Below are 17,437 nucleotides of genomic sequence, written 5' to 3' on the forward strand. Positions count from 1 at the left end.
AAACCTTTGTAAGTCACTTTGTGCAGTAATCTTTCAGGCTGCAAAAGACACAACTTTTACCATTGAAACAAGCTGATTAGAAGGTAGCGCTGATTGAAGAAGGAAAGAATTTGTGCTTATATACTGTCCTTCTTGTTATCAAGATATCTCAAAATGTTTTACAGCCAATGAATATCATTTGAGTTGTAGCCACTAGAATTGTGTTGGGAAAAGCACCAGCCAATTTGTGCAGAGCTTGGTCCCACGGAGAGCAAGGAGTTGACTAACTAGTAAATATTTCTTGCGTCATTTGTAAAGGACTAAATGATGGTCTGAAAATTGGGAGAACTTCCCTTCCAATTACGCTGCTGGATAGTTTAGCATGGAATTTTGCAAAGTCATGTGGAATCAGTGGAGCAAAAGCAATTTCCAGAGGAAAACATTGGGGTAAATTCAGACTCAAGCGTGTACCTGTGAGGCGGGAGTTGGCTTGACTATTTACTGCCTGATCTTAGAGCTCTAAGCCTGGATGCTCATGATCATTTTATTGCCACCTTCCCCCCCCACTAGTCCATACATGCTTCCTGATTCAAAATATGTGAACAATTACACCTAGAATATAAGGAACCCCAGGAAACAAGCAAATGCCTCTGCTGTTTTATGACTTTCTTTTGAAAATAAAACTCTCCTCTCACAGACCTGCACCATATTTCATTTCTCTATAAGAATTACTTTAAAAATTGGAAAGCTTCCATGATTGTACATTCTTAAATATGCTGGGTCTACAGTGTATGAATGATGGTGAGATGACTTCAAACTTTAATTTTCATACTTAATGAAGAAATAAATTGTGTGGGTTCAGTGCTTTACTTAAGCTCAGCTTGTTTAGGTTGACTTATGCCACTTTTTACTGATTGTATACATTCTGTCCTATGCTAATGAGACTGGCAAGAAATTCCAATTGCTGTTGGCAAAGTGGAAACAGCAACAGGCATACATCTCAGTGCTATTAGCTAATTTTAGGCCCACAGGAAATTCCAGACCTTCCCTCATCTGCAGAGGTGGCAGACACTTCCTGTATCTTATTCAAAAGGTAGCCCTGCTGATAATGAACATTCCCTCAGTCCTATACTAAGATTATTGTGCCAGAATATATGAATACATTCTAGATGTAAATTACATTCTAGATGTAATTCTAGATGGGCAGCGCGGTGGCACAGTGGTTAGCACTGCTGCCTCACAGCGCCAGAGACCTGGGTTCAATTCTGCCTCAGGCGACTGACTGTGTGGAGTTTGCACGTTCTCCCCGTGTCTGCGTGGGTTTCCTCCGGGTGCTCCGGTTTCCTCCCACCATCCAAAGATGTGCAGGGTCAGGTTAATTGGCCATACTAAATTGCCTGTAGTGTTAGGTAAGGGGTAAATGTAGGGGTATGGGTGGGTTTCGCTTCGGCGGGTCGGTGTGGACTTGTTGGGCCGAAGGGCCTGTTTCCACACTGTAATCTAATCTAATCTAATCTAAACCAAAACTGGTGATAAATGAGGAATCATCAATAGCAACTCTAATCAAATGCATGATTGCAGGTCGCACTAGTTCATTAATATTGGCAAAAATGCTTTAAAGTTAGTAATTGTGGGAGTGTGAGGAAGGTTAGGCAGGTGAGGTCAGATCTGGCCAGATTTCTGCTTATAACAAACTTCAATATTACAAGCTTTATATTACATCAAACATCTTCTGTGGTCCTGCCTCAACTTCCATTATTTTAGTTAGATGAACTCACATCTAAGAGACTTATAAATCTTCAATCAGGATTGTTTTTGCTGGTCCCTATGAGCTTGTAAATGGTAGACAGTAAAATCTCCAGTTCTTTGGTGTCAGATGTAGAATTTGATATACAGTAATAAATCAGCTGGAGGGAACAGGCAAAAAGATTTTGTGAACTGTTTTCAAAAAAATACCTGAAAGGATAATGGGTGCATTTTAGCAACTTAGATGAAAACTTTCCCAATACACATCAAGTAATGTCAAGGTCAAACTGAAGCAACGATTGGTCAGTGAGGGAACTACAGCTTAGCAATGGCAGAATGGAAATTTATTGGAATTATTTTGTTTATAATAAGATGCAAAGTTTTCAGACAAATTGCTGAATACTGTTTATTGGGTCAATATTCTCTTCAATTTTAGGATTAACCAAATAATAGAACACATAAGTTCTAGTTAATACTTGGGTATGTTAAGTATTCTAGAGATTCACTGATAGATTTCCCTGGGGCTGATAAATTGCTGTAGCGCAGGAAACCAGAGAGACTCCTTATAGTCTTGCATACCTCTGCCCTCGAGTTTCCTTGATTTGATAATGACTTGGTGATCTAATAGCCCCAGGTACTGTGACAATCTACCTTTTGACCATCAAATCTTTGGTACAGCATCAGTTTGATTTCTGCAAGTTCAGGCAGTATTGTTTACCACTGTTAAAACTTGCCATTACCCTCCAGAAATATTTTGTATGTAACACCATGGTTATAATAAGAGCACCCATTGACACTTAGATATAGAAAATTGGACTTATAACTTTTCACCTCTGGAAGTTTACTGGCCTCAGCCTCCTCTTTCATTTCCATTAAACCCAGGCCAAGTTATAACCAGACCAATGGTTTAGACTTGGCTTGATTTCTGCCCGAAATTGCTCACCTTTATTGCAATAAGAATTCATGAGTTCTATATAAATTAAATGTTTGGCTCCAATGCTGCAGTAAAGTTTGTCAAACCCTTAAGGGGAAAATCAATGCAAAATTTTGCAGGGCTAAATCAGCAACTTACAAAAAACATCCTCCCTCAGAAAAATCAATAAGAATGCGAGAGCCTGCACAGACAGACTCTGAATATCAAAGCCCAATAACCTATATCCTGCACAGAATAACCCATAGCTGACTTTATTGTTTTATCCTAAAGAGCAAGTACCAGTGTTAGGAATATTGCAAAAAAATCAATAGCAAAGAATTTGAACTGACACCAACTTTTTATTTTCTGTCCTGCCCTCAATCTAAATTTTTCTTAAAAAAAAGCTGATGGCTTACCATTGACTTTTCCAATGGAAAAGAGGATGGGATGGGAATGAAAAGAAATGTAGGGATTTGTTATTGCACATTCATCTTACTGTATAAAACAAAGCTCATTCTGACTTAATTTAACAAAATGAACCTAAACAGAAGATTGCTTTTTTCCAAAATAACATGAAATTCAAAAAGTTCACTGTTAAAGATTGTCACAAAATCTTCCTCATCAAAATGACCTTGCCTTTTTAATTTCCTGAAGGCTTTCCATGAATAGATCCTAATCTTGAAAAGGTAATCAAACAAACCTTCAGTATATCCATCCTCACATTTTTCCTATTCAATCCTGGCCTCCAAAGTGTTGCTGCTTCGGTGTTTTGTGTTTGCTCAGTTCCCTCACTCTCCTGGGCTTAATAATCCATCTCAGACATTATCCAAGAAGTCATCCTGTGAGGCAGACATGCAAGAACAATCCCAGATGGCTCATTGGGGTTGAATCACCTATTGTCCAATGGAAAAACCATCTATCGCCTCTCTCAACATTACAGCTGAGACCGGGAAAAGAAACATTGGGGTGCCATATGCAGCAAGTTATGTCCTGTGGTTTCATATTAGCTTATTGGTGCATCAATACATGGTGCTATTCCAGGATGTTTCACTTAGCAGCATTTTATAACAACTTGATTATTTGAAGGCTTCCTGCTGATGCCATTCCATTCTATACAGTGTATGTCAAAGAAGACTGCACTTGATACCAAGTTAATTAAAGCTTGTCATTGATCATCCTCAGTTCATAGCTATGAACAAGATGTTGTAGAACCCACAAAACCTTTTCGGAAGAGAAATATGGATTTGCTTGAAAAAGAGCAAGTCATAGAAAACATCAGATGTTCAGGGCAAGATGGAGATTAGATGAGAGATTCATGTAGAGAAGCTACAGGAATGGATTTGATGAACCCAGTGCCTCTTCCTGCTACAGTGGACATTATCTGAATCCAACAGACTCTCATGTTAGGAACAAATGGAACACCCCTTGTCATAAAAATTGTTTTAAATGTTGTTTTTGAATTATAGGAAATATTTTCTGAATAACAGATTATTTTGTGGGCTGTTACTGCATGATGTGATTGTGAATGAAAACTGACTGAATAACGTAAACAGCCACTGCAAATTGAAGGCAATTGTCTAAATAAGTGTCTAACATGAATGACACTGTCGATTCATTTTATACTTATGCAAACCAACACTTTTTGTTGTCCATTAAAGCCACTCTAGTACTTGTGAGTTTATCATTTTGTCAGAAGATGTGTGCTATTGTGCCTGATTCAACCACAACAACAGAATAACTGATGGTTAGTTATGTTGTATGTTCAGGTGATGGTTATGAAAATGCATGAACCATGATTTTCCTACTGGTTTCACAATCACTCAGTGAGTGAGCATAATTTTGGAAGAGAGTCATGATACTGACCCGTTATTTTCTGAGTGCCGAATCTAATCTTGAAATATGAAATTACATGTTCCGGAGGTGCTCAGCAAGTGATAGGCACTCCATACAAATGTGTTTATGATATTACACACACAAAGAAATCAATAGAAACTTGGATGGATCAGCATCTATCACTACTGCATTATGGTGCAAAGTACCCTAACACCAATGAGGGTTGCCTAGGATTCAAGGTTCATCAAATCCATTCCTGTATTTTTCTCGACATGAATCTTGCTCTTTCCTCTAATGTTCTGCGATGACTAGTTTGAGATCCGATAATGGAGGGAGTTATTCAGCTTTTAAGCATGGTATTGAGCACACCACTTCAAAGGTTCATATTATCAATTACATAATTCATTTGAAGATACACGTAACAAACTTACACTGTTATTTGAAATCTAATATTTAATAAAGCCCATGGTACCTTCAGGCAATTAAGAAATGTGTTGCTCAGAAGTTCTTTAAAACCTCGTTCCTCCCTTCTTTCCATACCTTAATCTTCAACTGTGTGATTAATTCAGAGGTACATTTCTCCAGGATCAGAACCTAATTATATCTGCAGGTACCTGATTATAGAATGGGCTGTCACTTGTAGCAGACTTATATTGTGCATTGTCTTTGGTGTAATGTTTTGAGTGTCCCATCAATCCAAAAGTGGTTGTGTCGGTCTGTCATATGCACTGAACTTCTGTTAGGAAGCCCTCCAGTGGATCCATTTCACATTTCTTAGAGCTGCAAAGAATGTACCCCAACAGATTTTATGATTTTGTACCCAATTAGAAGTAATGTTGCATTTTCTGTTTTGTAGGTATTTCTTGTGTAACATGAAACAATTTATACATCGCAGGTTGTGGGGTTTGAGGAAAAAGAAAACACGTGCTCTATATTTTGATGAAGCAAAGCTGAAATGGGATCTTACATTCCAATCGCTTCAAAGTTCAAAAATAAGTCTTTCTAAGATACATTTGTTATGGCCTGGCTTAACCTGAGAGATTCCTGAATCACTGTCAATTTCACTGACAAACAAAATCCAGCCTTCTTTAAGAATATAATTTTTAGAAAATATTGATTAGAGTTACTTTTTAATACTGATTTATAGAATGTGGGCATTGTTGGCAATGTTAGCTTTTATTGCCAATCCTTCATTGCCTTTGAGAAAGTGGCAAGTTGCTATGTAACTGCTTTTGGTGCTTGTACATTCAGTGGCACAGATAAACCATGCTGTTACTCAGGGAATTCTAGGATTTTGACCAAATGACAATGACGGAAGCACAGCATGTTTGCAATCATGCTGGTGTGTGACTTGTTGGTGGTGCTCCCATGTGTCTGCTGCTGTTGTCGTTTATGAAGTTGAGAAAGCAGACTTGGAAAGCTTGAAGAAGCCTGGGGGAGTTCCTACAGAGAATCTCTGAGCTTGTGCAGTCTGCATGGTGTGCCTGTTCATGTAGGCAGTGAATGTTTAAAGTGGTAGATGCCTTGATTTTTATCACAGTCTGACAGCTATGCCAGTTAGGACTCACCCAGTTTTCTTAGAGCAGATGCTACAAAGTCACTCTGTGATTGACATTGAAATTCTTCATCCAGTGTGCATTCTAAAATACTTTGAACAGATTTGCTCCACATATTTAAGAAAATATATCCTGGAATTGGAGACAATGCAGAGAACATTCACTTGGTTGATAAGATGCTTAGGGGCTTGAGTTGAAGTGGAGAGATGGTTTTCCCCTGTATTGGAGTCTAAGGCCAAAGGGCATAAACCCAGAGCAGAAGGTGATTGTCCACTGAAGACAGAGATGCAGAGGAATCTCTGAGGGTAGAGAATCTGTGTAATTCTTTACTGCAGAGGGCTGTAGAGGCCAGGTCATTAGGTATATTCAAAGCTGAGACAGACAGATTTTTTATTCAATAAGAGAATCAAAGGCTATGGGGAAAAGGCAGCAAAGTGGAGCTAGGGATTATCTGATTAACCATGATCTCATTAAAAGGCAGAACAGATGTATTAGGCCACAATGACACTTTCTGTCTCTACATTTTATATCTAAAGTACTTCTGAAGTGCAATCAAGGCTGCACACAAGAAGTTCTCTCAAACAGCAATGAGATGATGTCCCAGTAACCTGTTTACAGTGATATTGTTGTGGATTAAATATTGGCCAGAATCCCAGGGACATCTCCCCATCTCTTCTTCAAAAGGTGCTGTGAAACCTTTCCATTCACCGCAGAGGGCACTTTGGAGAGCCACCTTAAAATGCATGCTCTATAATCTAAATGGCTGGAATTCATTTCAGCACAGAATTTTCATGCATTTTTCCACATGAAATTAGCATTTTAGGATTGTTATTCACTGAGATAGTTCCAAGGAACCCAGTAGGGTGATTGAATTGAGTATTTGTAGGCTACCTCTTTAATATGGGGTTGGTAGGCTGTCAGGAATCTTGTGGTGCTCGTTGGCAAGAATTTCCTCACTGTCTAACTTCCATCAGGAGCTATTCAATGGCACCAACAATGTAACATGCCTGTAGTGACTGTAACAAGGTCAGTCAGGTGGACCTCATAGTATATGAATTCCCTGATTGGATTTGTTAATCTGGTCTAATCAGGGAGACCTGGCTGACTATTAAGAACAGGAGTGTCAGACATCCTTTTCACTCTGAGATCTGGCTCTGAGGGAGCTGGATTAGTATCAAGGACTGTCCACATGTGAATAAAGGGTGACTTGGTGATGGGATACTATTCTCTGTGGAGTTATTTCAATGCCATTCTCTTTAAAAAAGCATTGAACCAGATTAGATTCCCTGCACTGCAGAAACAGGCCCTTTGGCCCAACAAATCCACACCAACCCTCCAAAGAGTAACCCAACCAGACCCACTCCCCTCTGACTAATGCACCTAGCACTGTGGGCAATTTAGCATGGCCAATTCACCTAACCTACACATCTTTAGACTATGGGAGGAAACCAGAGGATCCAGAGAAAACCCACGCAGACACGGGGAGAATGTGCAAACTCTACACAGACAGTCGCCTGAGGCTGGAATTGAACCTGGGACCTTGGTGCTGTGAGGCAGCAGTGCTAACCACTGAGCCACTGTGAAGGAACAGTTCTCATCTTTGACTTTGAACAAAGCTTTCAACACTTTTGTGAAATCTAGATCGCAGACTTTTTTTCATTCTAACATTCATTGTCAATGTGATGTCTTAATCTGTCACATCCCAGATCAGGGAAAGTACAGGAAAAGTGCTCAACCAATCAGGTTGAAAACCTTTCATAGTTGGCAAAGCAGAGAATTTAAATGTTACTCAAATCATGTTCCGAAATTCTCTTGAAAGTTGGAACATAGGTGTGTGACTATGGGAAAGACAAATAATGAAACAGAAGAATTCAATTTTCTTTTAAGGGAATGAGACGCCAGAGAGAGTATTCAGCAATAGTTCTGACTAAGTGTAATTATAACAACACTGCCACACCACTAAATTTCAGTTATTCATATCAAGCATGGCTTATCTATTTCCTTGGCCTTGAGGATATAGTTAAGCTCATATCAAATTTGTGTCTTCTCTGTTAATTCTGGAACAACACAATACCTGATTGCAACTTCTACATTGCCTTATTTATTCTATCAGCCACAATGGCCAGCCCCATAGTTTTTTGAGAGAGCTTAATTCAAAACTTAAAATACCTGGGAAAAATAACTGTATTCATTCAAATAACCTGGATAAATTTATTCATGGGGAGATGAATTGGAGAAAAGTCACCCCCCTCTAGTTTGGGCTGGATGGAAGTGGTGGGGACCCAAGAAAGCCAAAAGAGGGAGAGGGAGCACGCCATTTTGCCAAGGCAGTCTCATGCCTGCAATGAGTAAGTTTGGGATGGGGAAATGGTGGTTGTGGGTTTCGTAGGAGAAAATGGCTGGAAGGGAAAGTTGGAGACCGAGTTTTAAAATAAGGGAAAATAAGGAAAATAATGGGGCGAAGACACAGGGTACGACATTCTGGGTGGTGCAGTAAATGGATGATTGGGGGCAAAACACACAGAGGAAGGTTGGGTACGAGATTTGGGATTCCTAAGAGGCTGTGAGGGAGTCTGGGGTGAGTAAGGAGGCTGGGAAAAGACAAAGGTCCGCAAAGGGTTCGGGAAGCAGAAGGGGAGTGCAAGAGTGTGGATGGGGGTGGGTGGAAAGTTGCAAGTGGCTGAGGGAGGAGTTAGGTAGGACACAACAGGAATGGAGTGGAGATAGGGAACTTGAAAGAGGAGCAGAGGGTCATGGGAGGCCGCAGCTTAGGGATTGCATTTGAGGGGGAGATGGACTCCTGTAGCAAAGAGAAATATTTTTGTCTTTGCATAGACAGAGTACTCTAGCTGTGGCTTGACTAACTATATATAGCTGCATCATTACCTCCTTTCTCTTGTTTCAATGCTTCCTTAATCACCAGCTTTGTCAGCTTTGTGAATGTGCTATTGAAAGGCATTAGCTGTGTTCTTGTATGGTAAGTTTTTATGTGGAGAAATATGTGTTAGTTATTTTGAAAAAAATTCAACTTCAAAATTCAAAATTCAACTAGGTGGCACGGTGGCGCAGTGGTTAGCACTGCTGCCTCACAGTGCCAGAGACCCGGGTTAAAATCCCGCCTCGGGCAACTGTCTGTGTGGAGTTTGCACATTCTCCCAGTGTCTGTGTGGGTTTCCTCCGAGTGCTCCGGTTTCCTCCCACAGTCTAAAGATGTGCAGGTTAGGCGAAGTGGCTATGCTAAATTGCCCATAGTGTTAGGTGTAGGGGAATGGGTCTGGGAGGGTTGCTCTTCGGAGGGTCGGTGTGACTTGTAGGGCCGAAGGGCCTGTTTCCACACTGTAAGTAATCTAATCTACACAGTTAGTAATCTAATCTAATCTTTTGTTGCCTACTGATGACTGGTGCCTTGTGTCAATTTAAATAATGTAGCATCTAGGTAGTCAATACTTTCCCTGGGTGTCATGGCTTTAAATTTAATGGACAGTGTATACTTCTGAAGGATATTGATGAATTCTTCTAATTCTGCTTCAGTGTGAGTATGAATGCACACGCATCAACACAAATTCAGAAGATAATGTTACAACATGACTCATCATCTGATGAAGAGGTTAAACAGCATGTTAATGTAACCCCTAAAAATCAAAATGTAGCACCCCGCCCCACAAAACCAAAAATCCTTGAAGGAAAGGTCTCAGAATAAAAACTGTACCATAGCTTAGTTATTGCAGTCCAAACATGGTTGTGAAATTGCCACAAGCCATTCCAGATTTTTTTCATCAGACTTCTCTCCTTTTAAAATCTAATTTATTAATCATTAGTAATTTCTTATGGCAGAAGATAGAAAGAAATAAAGAAAAGGTAACTCAAACATTAAAGATGCATTTGTAAACGTGTGCATGGGTACAGCCAATCCTGAAGAAGGGCTTATGCCCGAAACGTCGATTCTCCTGTTCCTTGGATGCTGCCTGACCTGCTGCGCTTTTCCAGCAACACATTTTCAGTACAGCCAATCTGTGTCAATACATACTTTTATATCAGCTTGGATCTTTTGGTACCCTTTCATCTCCAAGTCAGGTAAGGTCTAAGCTCAGATTACAACGGACAAGCACATGAATGAGACCGATGCTTCAGTGGAGCACTGGGGCAGTGCAGCATTGCTTGCTGTGCTGTCTTTTTGAGATGAGACTTTAGGCCTACTCAGGTGGATTTAAATTGCCCTGTGGCCTGATCCACGGAGGGGAATGGAGTATTCCTGACATTACAACTTAGGAGCAGAATAGACCACTCAGGCTCTGGGTGTAAATTTGCTCGCTGAGCTGGAAGGTTCCTTTTCAGACGTTTCATCAGCACACTAGTTAACATCAACAGTGAGCATCCGGTGAAGTACTGGTATTAGTGACCTGCTTTTTATTTAAGTGTTTAGGTTTCCTTGGGTTGGTGATGTCACTCCTGCGTTGATGTTGTTTCCTATGGTGATGTCATTTCCTGTTCTTTTTCTCAGAGGGTGGTAAATGGGGTCCAACTCGACGTGTTGGTTGATAGAGTTCTGGTTGGAATGCTATGCCTCTAAGAATTCGCGTGCATGTCTCTGGTTGGCTTGTTCTAGGATGGATGTGTTGTCTCAATTGAAGTGGTGTCCTTCCTCATCTGTATATAAGGATACTAGTGAGAGTGGGTCATGTCGTTTTGTGGCTAGTTGATGTTCATGTATCCTGGTGGCTAGTTTTTGGCCTGTTTTTCCAATGTAGTATTTGTTATAGTTCGAGCAAGGTATTTTGGAAATGACTTTAGTTTTGCTCGTTATCTGTGTGTTCAGGAATTCTTAGGTGGAGTGGATTGAGTGGTGTGAGTCTGCTACTAAATATTTTAGTCTTTGGTGTAGCTCCTTAGCTAATCTGTACTTTGGTGTTCCAGGTAGCAAGACTGGACAAGATAGAAGAGGAAGAAATAATGGTCTCCTTTGATGTAACAGCCATGTTCACATCCATCAACATCAACCTGGCCAAGGAAACACTAACTACACTATTAGAAGAAACAAATAATCATATACCAAACACCACCAACTTCATCAGCCTTACCACCCACTTCACCCTCAACAACAAAAACAACAGACAAACCAACCGAATGTCCATGGCATCTCTGATATCAAGGTTCTTAGCAGAGGCAGTAATGCAGAGATTCGGACAAACAGCGCTGCCAACCCAGAGTTTGGGTCCACTATGTGGATGACGCCTTTGTCATTACTAAATGAAACAAATTAGAGGAAATCTTAAAGACCATCAATAATATCCTTACTGGCATAATATTCACTAAAGAGGAGGAAAACAACAATAAAATGCCATTCCTAGATGTCGCAGTAGAGCGAGCAGTCAATGGGGAACTTCAAACCAGTGACTACAGGAAAACAACACAAATACTGAACTACAGAAGCAATCATCCCAACATCCACAAACGAAGCCGCATTAGAACATTATTTCAACGAGCCACCACACACTGCTGCACAGAGGTACTACGCAGAGCAGAGGAAAATCAACGAAACAGTATATTCAAGAAGAACAGGTACCCAATGAACATAATCTGCTGACAAACCCAAACAAGCAGACAAAATGGATTCAGAAACCCTAGCCACTCTCTCCTACATCAAAGACATCACAGAAATCACAGCCAGACTACTCAGACTTCCTGGCGTCATGATAGCCCACAAACTCACCAACACACTAAAACAGCAGTTAGTGAACTTAAAAGACCCCATACAGACAACAAGCAAAACTAATGTCATTTACAAAATACCTTGCAAGAACTGTAACAAACATTACATTGGTAAAACAGACAGAAAACTAGCCACCAGGATACATGAACATCAACTAGCCACAAAATGACATGACCCACTCTTACTAGTATTCTTATATACAGATGAGGATGAACACCAGTTTGACATCCATCCTAGGACAAGCCAAACAGAGACACGCACAAGAATTCCTAGAGGCATAGCATTCCAACCGGAACACTATTAACAAAGCATCAACTTTGACCCATTTACTACCCTCTGAGTAAAAGAGCAGCAAATGACATCACCACCGGAAATGACATCATCGACCTGGGAAATATAAACACATAAATAAAAAGTGAGTCACTAACACCAGTGCTTCACCGGAGGCTGACTGATGATGTTAACTAGTATGCTGATGAAATGTCTGAAAACGAACCTTCCAGCTTAGCAAGCAAACTTACATCCAGAACTTCAACCTGAGCTACAAATCTTCTTAAAAGTCTCTACCACTCCGACTCTTGAGTGTGTATTCTGATCAATATCAGCTCGCAGCAAAAATAGATTATTCCATTTATTGCTGTTTGTGGGGCTTAACTACAGTTTTTGCTCTAATTGTCCCTGAGAAAGCAGTGATGAACTGCTGCAGAGTGTGTGATGGAAGTCGTTTGGGTCAAGCTTGTCTTTGTGATGCCCAAATCCGATGTTAAGGTCTTTCTCAATTACGTGCATTTTGTTAAAGTGAATTTTCTTTTATGCGATTGACAAATTGGGGACACCGTTTCTAAAGCACAAACTTTTAAAACGTGCATTGGCTGTAACACAATTACATCACCAATACTTTAAGTGCTGTATCTAAAGCACGATTGTTCTATCATGTGGGGTTGCGCAAGAACGCAACCATCGCGTTTTAGAAGAAATACCTGTATAGGTCAACATAAGGTGGTCAGTTGAATTTTATTATTACAGCAATTTTGTTGTATTAGTGAGGTACAACTGAATGCTTGGATGGCCATTGCAGAATTCAAAGAGTTAAGAATCAACACATTGCTGCAGATTTGGTAGCATCAGAAGCAGGATTTCCATAAAGGACAGGAGTATAATAATTAGATATTTACAACAATATGATAGCTTCATGGTCATTGGTATTTATCCAGACATTTTACTCCAGCTTTATTTGTTGGTCTGAATTTAAATTTGCAAACTACCACGGTGGAGTTTTGAACTAGTGTCTCTGGGTTAACAGTCCAGTTACAGGAACATTGTGCTTTATGTACATGTAGAAATTTGTACTTATCTGCATAGCACTCCAAAAACAAAAATCTATTGTATGTAAAGTACATTCAGATATAATCAGCATATGATGACGTGCTATATAAATGAAAGTTTTTTTTTAATAATGGTGTTTCATAGGAAGAATAAAATGGTCTTGATTATATTGTCATGGATGAAGTTCTGCTTCATGGATCTTGCAGAATTTGAAGTGTTAACGTGAATTGACAATGTTTGGAGCTCTGCCGATTCAGATAGAATATAGCTCAGCCCTGTGTTTCAAAAGGTTGAAGAGGGACAAAGCAGAGTAGTTTTGTCATTGTGTAAATTATTGCAGCAGTGGTTTACTGGCAGTAAGCCCTTTGTTGTTGTTTGTCCTATGGTTCCTTTCTCGTACAGCTATTTCTACTTTGCACAGGCTGGCTGGGGAAACAGCATTTCAAAGAAAACCCAAACCTTTCACAGATCTCAACAAAATTGAAAAGTTAAATTAATACCATCAACACTTGTAATCTCAGGGCTGACATTGAGTTGTTGTCATACTGAATTTAGATGGGGAGAAGGATAATGGATACCAAGGGTGCAATCTTGGTCCACCCAAGAGTGAATGGCAGGTAACATTGACATTAGGAAATACCCACCCACTTCTTGCCAATGCTCTGGGTGAGCTCAATGTTCCATTCTGCCACTAAATGACTACTTAAGTATCTCATCCCATTTGGATTGCAGTTACTTCAGATCATATGAGATGGGAACAACTCAGACTACCCAACTGGTGAACAGGTCCTTGTCACTTTGCAGTGGGATCCCTCAATCTGCATTAATTTGTGCATGATCAAGGGACTGGATTTGGGGCAGGAAGATGGCCTCTGAACATAACCTCCTGCCTTCACTTTAAACCCTCCTGTCCCCCCAAAAAACTCAGAAATACCCTTACACTTCCATCCCCCATAACCAACATTGACCATTCTCAATGGTGTTCCTCCATCAACTTGGCAGCAGCAGCCATGGCCTCAATGGCTTGAGCAGCCTGGTTCTGGAGACTCTAATAGGTCAGAAGGTCCAAGCTGGTGGGATTGCCTGTTTTGAGGTTGTATTTCTAGCAGGGTGCAGACCAGCAGCCAGCCAGCTTCCAGATTACCAGAAGATCCAATAAGCTTTCTGACCTTGATAGGTCATGGGGTTTTATCCTGGAAATTCTCCTACTTAGCCTGAGAATGGAAAAGTCCTGGCCTACCCATATTTATATACTTTGATTCATCATCTTATTTCTTTGGTTTAAGCTATCCCACAGTAACCATTGTATGACATAAATAAATATGTTGTTAGTTGACGTACACAATGCAGACTTTTATACCTTGTGAAGGCCAAAGGAAAATAGTCTTTAAAGGTAATTTCTACAAAGCTTACCTCTCTGGGTTTCTCTGGTTCTGGATCCATTTTCTGACAGTTTTGGCCTTTTGTGGAAACCATTTTTACTCAGGCCTCAAGGTAATGCTGCAGTCAGGCCCTGATGACATCATCGCAGGCTAACTTCCATCTTGAAAGAAAGATCCTATTAATGAGGTCCTCGCTACCTGCTATTCAAAATTCAAGCTTGCCAGATCAGAATCGGAAGCCATCGAGTAAATCATTGCTCCATTATGACCTGGTAAATTTTTACAGGAGATTTCACGACATGTTTTTTTGACATTTATGGTGCAACATTTGTTATCCCAGAGTAAAAATGGCAGCTATTTGCTTCACTTAGCAATTTTGATTTTAAAGTCCCATGAACCATGATTAAATCCTGCAATTTAGACTGTGCAGAGCCTGGCTTTAAAGCCAACTTAGCTCCTGCTTGAAAGGAGTTTTAATCAACATAATAGCTGCATACTTCAATGAGAAATCTTCATTTGAACATCTTTGAATTCAATAATGAGAAGGTACTGAAATGTGCATATTATTTTAAAATTCTATAATTATTTTGTTGGAAATGTGTTTTTTTTTAAAACAAGTCATAATGTTCAGTACATAGGAGAGTATTTAACCGTTCAGAACCACAAACTGTCACAAACTGAAGCGTTAGCTTTCAAAAAGGATTGTGAAAATGTAGTGGACACATCCAAAGCCACCAGGCCCTGACTTTGTAACTGAAAAACATGTACTTGGTAAATAGTCAATTTAAATTTTGTTCACTGTCCAAAACAGATTTCAAAGCAATAAAGTTCATCAAGAGACATATTATTCAAATTGAAATTCATGAGTTCTTGCAACACGCTTCCTCAGAAAATCAAACATCAAATTTGGACTGGTACTTCAGTGCAATACTGAGGGAATGTTGTACAATTGAAGGTGCCGTCTATCAACTGAGACATTAAACAGAGGCATTGTCTGCCTCTGTGGACATCAAAGAACCTGAGGAACAGGGATTTTGCATAGAGCTTTGGTCAAACTTTACTCCTCAACCAGCATTGGCAGAATGGATTATTGGATTATCTATTCCATTTTGCTCTTGTTGAGTGTATATGCACTGCCATATTGCCTGCAAAGCAACAATGACCACACTTCATTCGTCATGAAGTGCTTTGTGATATTCGGAGATTACAAAAAACATGATATTGATGTCATTTCTTTTCTTTTTCAAATTTATGTTCTTTATTCTTTACTGATTGTACTGTTTCATAACTTAAGTGATGAAAGTTTACAAATCAGCAAAGTTACATTCACTCTGAATTAATACTCATGACAAAATCAAACCTAAATTTAGTTTGGATTTAGTGTATGTAGTGGTAGCTGCCAGTAATGCATCACCTTGGGCCCGGGATCACACATAGACCCAGACTACAGATCAGGCAGAATGTGGCTCTCAACAACGAAGCACAGAGTATCTTGAGCGAGGGATTAACCCCCAAGTCTACAGGCGTCCCTGACAGAATTTGGATTTGTATTTGGCATTGTATTATACAATGATAGTCTTTCTTCCTAGATTTTGAGATAGATGAAAGATCTGACACATGGGGCTGAATATAATGCTTTCGCCCAGCCGAGCTGAGTTTGGTGCCAGTGACTTCCGATTGAGCAGAAGGGTGGTGGGAAGGGACTCCTATGGCCTGATTGTGTCCTTGGTGCAAAGGCTCATGAATGACTTTCTCATCCTGCAGTCCAATTGAGGCCCTTAAGTGCACCATTAATTCCCACTCAAGGGCCATACTCTGCCAACAGTAATCGTCAAACTGCAGTAGGCTTCTGTTTTAGGAAGCCTGCAAAGCAAATTCTGTCAGGGACGCCTGTAGACTTGGGGGTTAATCCCTCGCTCAAGATACTCTGTGCTTCGTTGTTGAGAGCCACATTCTGCCTGATCTGTAGTCTGGGTCCATGTGTGATCCCGGGCCCAAGGTGATGCATTACTGGCAGCTACCACTACATCCCCAGTGATGATGTTCAAGCAATGAGTGGAGGGAGACAAGGGGCGTGATTTTGTCTGGATCTGGCTCACCACTGCACAGTTAAATGCCTGATTGGTGCTGAATGGGGTGGACCTCTCCACACAGAGACAATGTGGGACCCCCACTGCCTCTCCAGTTGGCAGGCAACACATCAATGTTTCCATTAAATACCACCTATAGAATCATATTGACTTCACTCTGTTATAATACAGAAAACTATTCAGCATTAAATCCGAAAAGATGTGTCAAGCTGGATCAAACATTAGAATGTACTTAACATAGTAATGCAGGTTTAATTTACACTCTTGCAATCCATGCAGTTGTAGACTACAGTCAATGGTCTTTATGGTCAATTAACTTGGTAGATTCCCCCCAAATATTACCATATAGGATCATCTTCCTTATTTATTGTCACATCCCTTGAGTGACCCTAATAACAGCTTTCCATTGTCAATGTATGACTTATTTTGTTAGATTCAAGTGTCATTCTTTACATTGGCTTCATATGTTGTCTTCAGTAATCTGTTTGGGATTGTGAGCCTGTGTACACAAAGCACATATGAAATATGCAGGTTAATGGAAGTACCATCAAAATAAATTTTTGAAAAGTAAGCTCGAGTGACAAGAAAGAAATTCAAGCATGAGCCAGGATTGACATCGGCAAAAGAAGTGTTAATATAATTACAATACACCCACCACTGAAGCAGTAAAGTTTGCCTGGGCGAACAACAGAACAACTAACACTAATAACATAAGATGAAGAGATGTAATATTTACAGAACCTTTAAAATTTATGGTGCAATAACAGTTTGCAAGCTACTATTTTGCAAAAACAAAAAAATATGTTTTGTTTGTAATTGTAGGGGAGAAAAGCTTAAAAAAGAATTAAGCGTTTGCCCAAGGCATCATCTCTCCGAGTCAGGCTCCATTATGCATTTTAAAA

The sequence above is a fragment of the Chiloscyllium plagiosum genome, chromosome 28, assembly GCF_004010195.1.
Source record: "Chiloscyllium plagiosum isolate BGI_BamShark_2017 chromosome 28, ASM401019v2, whole genome shotgun sequence".
In the NCBI taxonomy this organism is placed as follows: Eukaryota; Metazoa; Chordata; class Chondrichthyes; order Orectolobiformes; family Hemiscylliidae; genus Chiloscyllium; species Chiloscyllium plagiosum.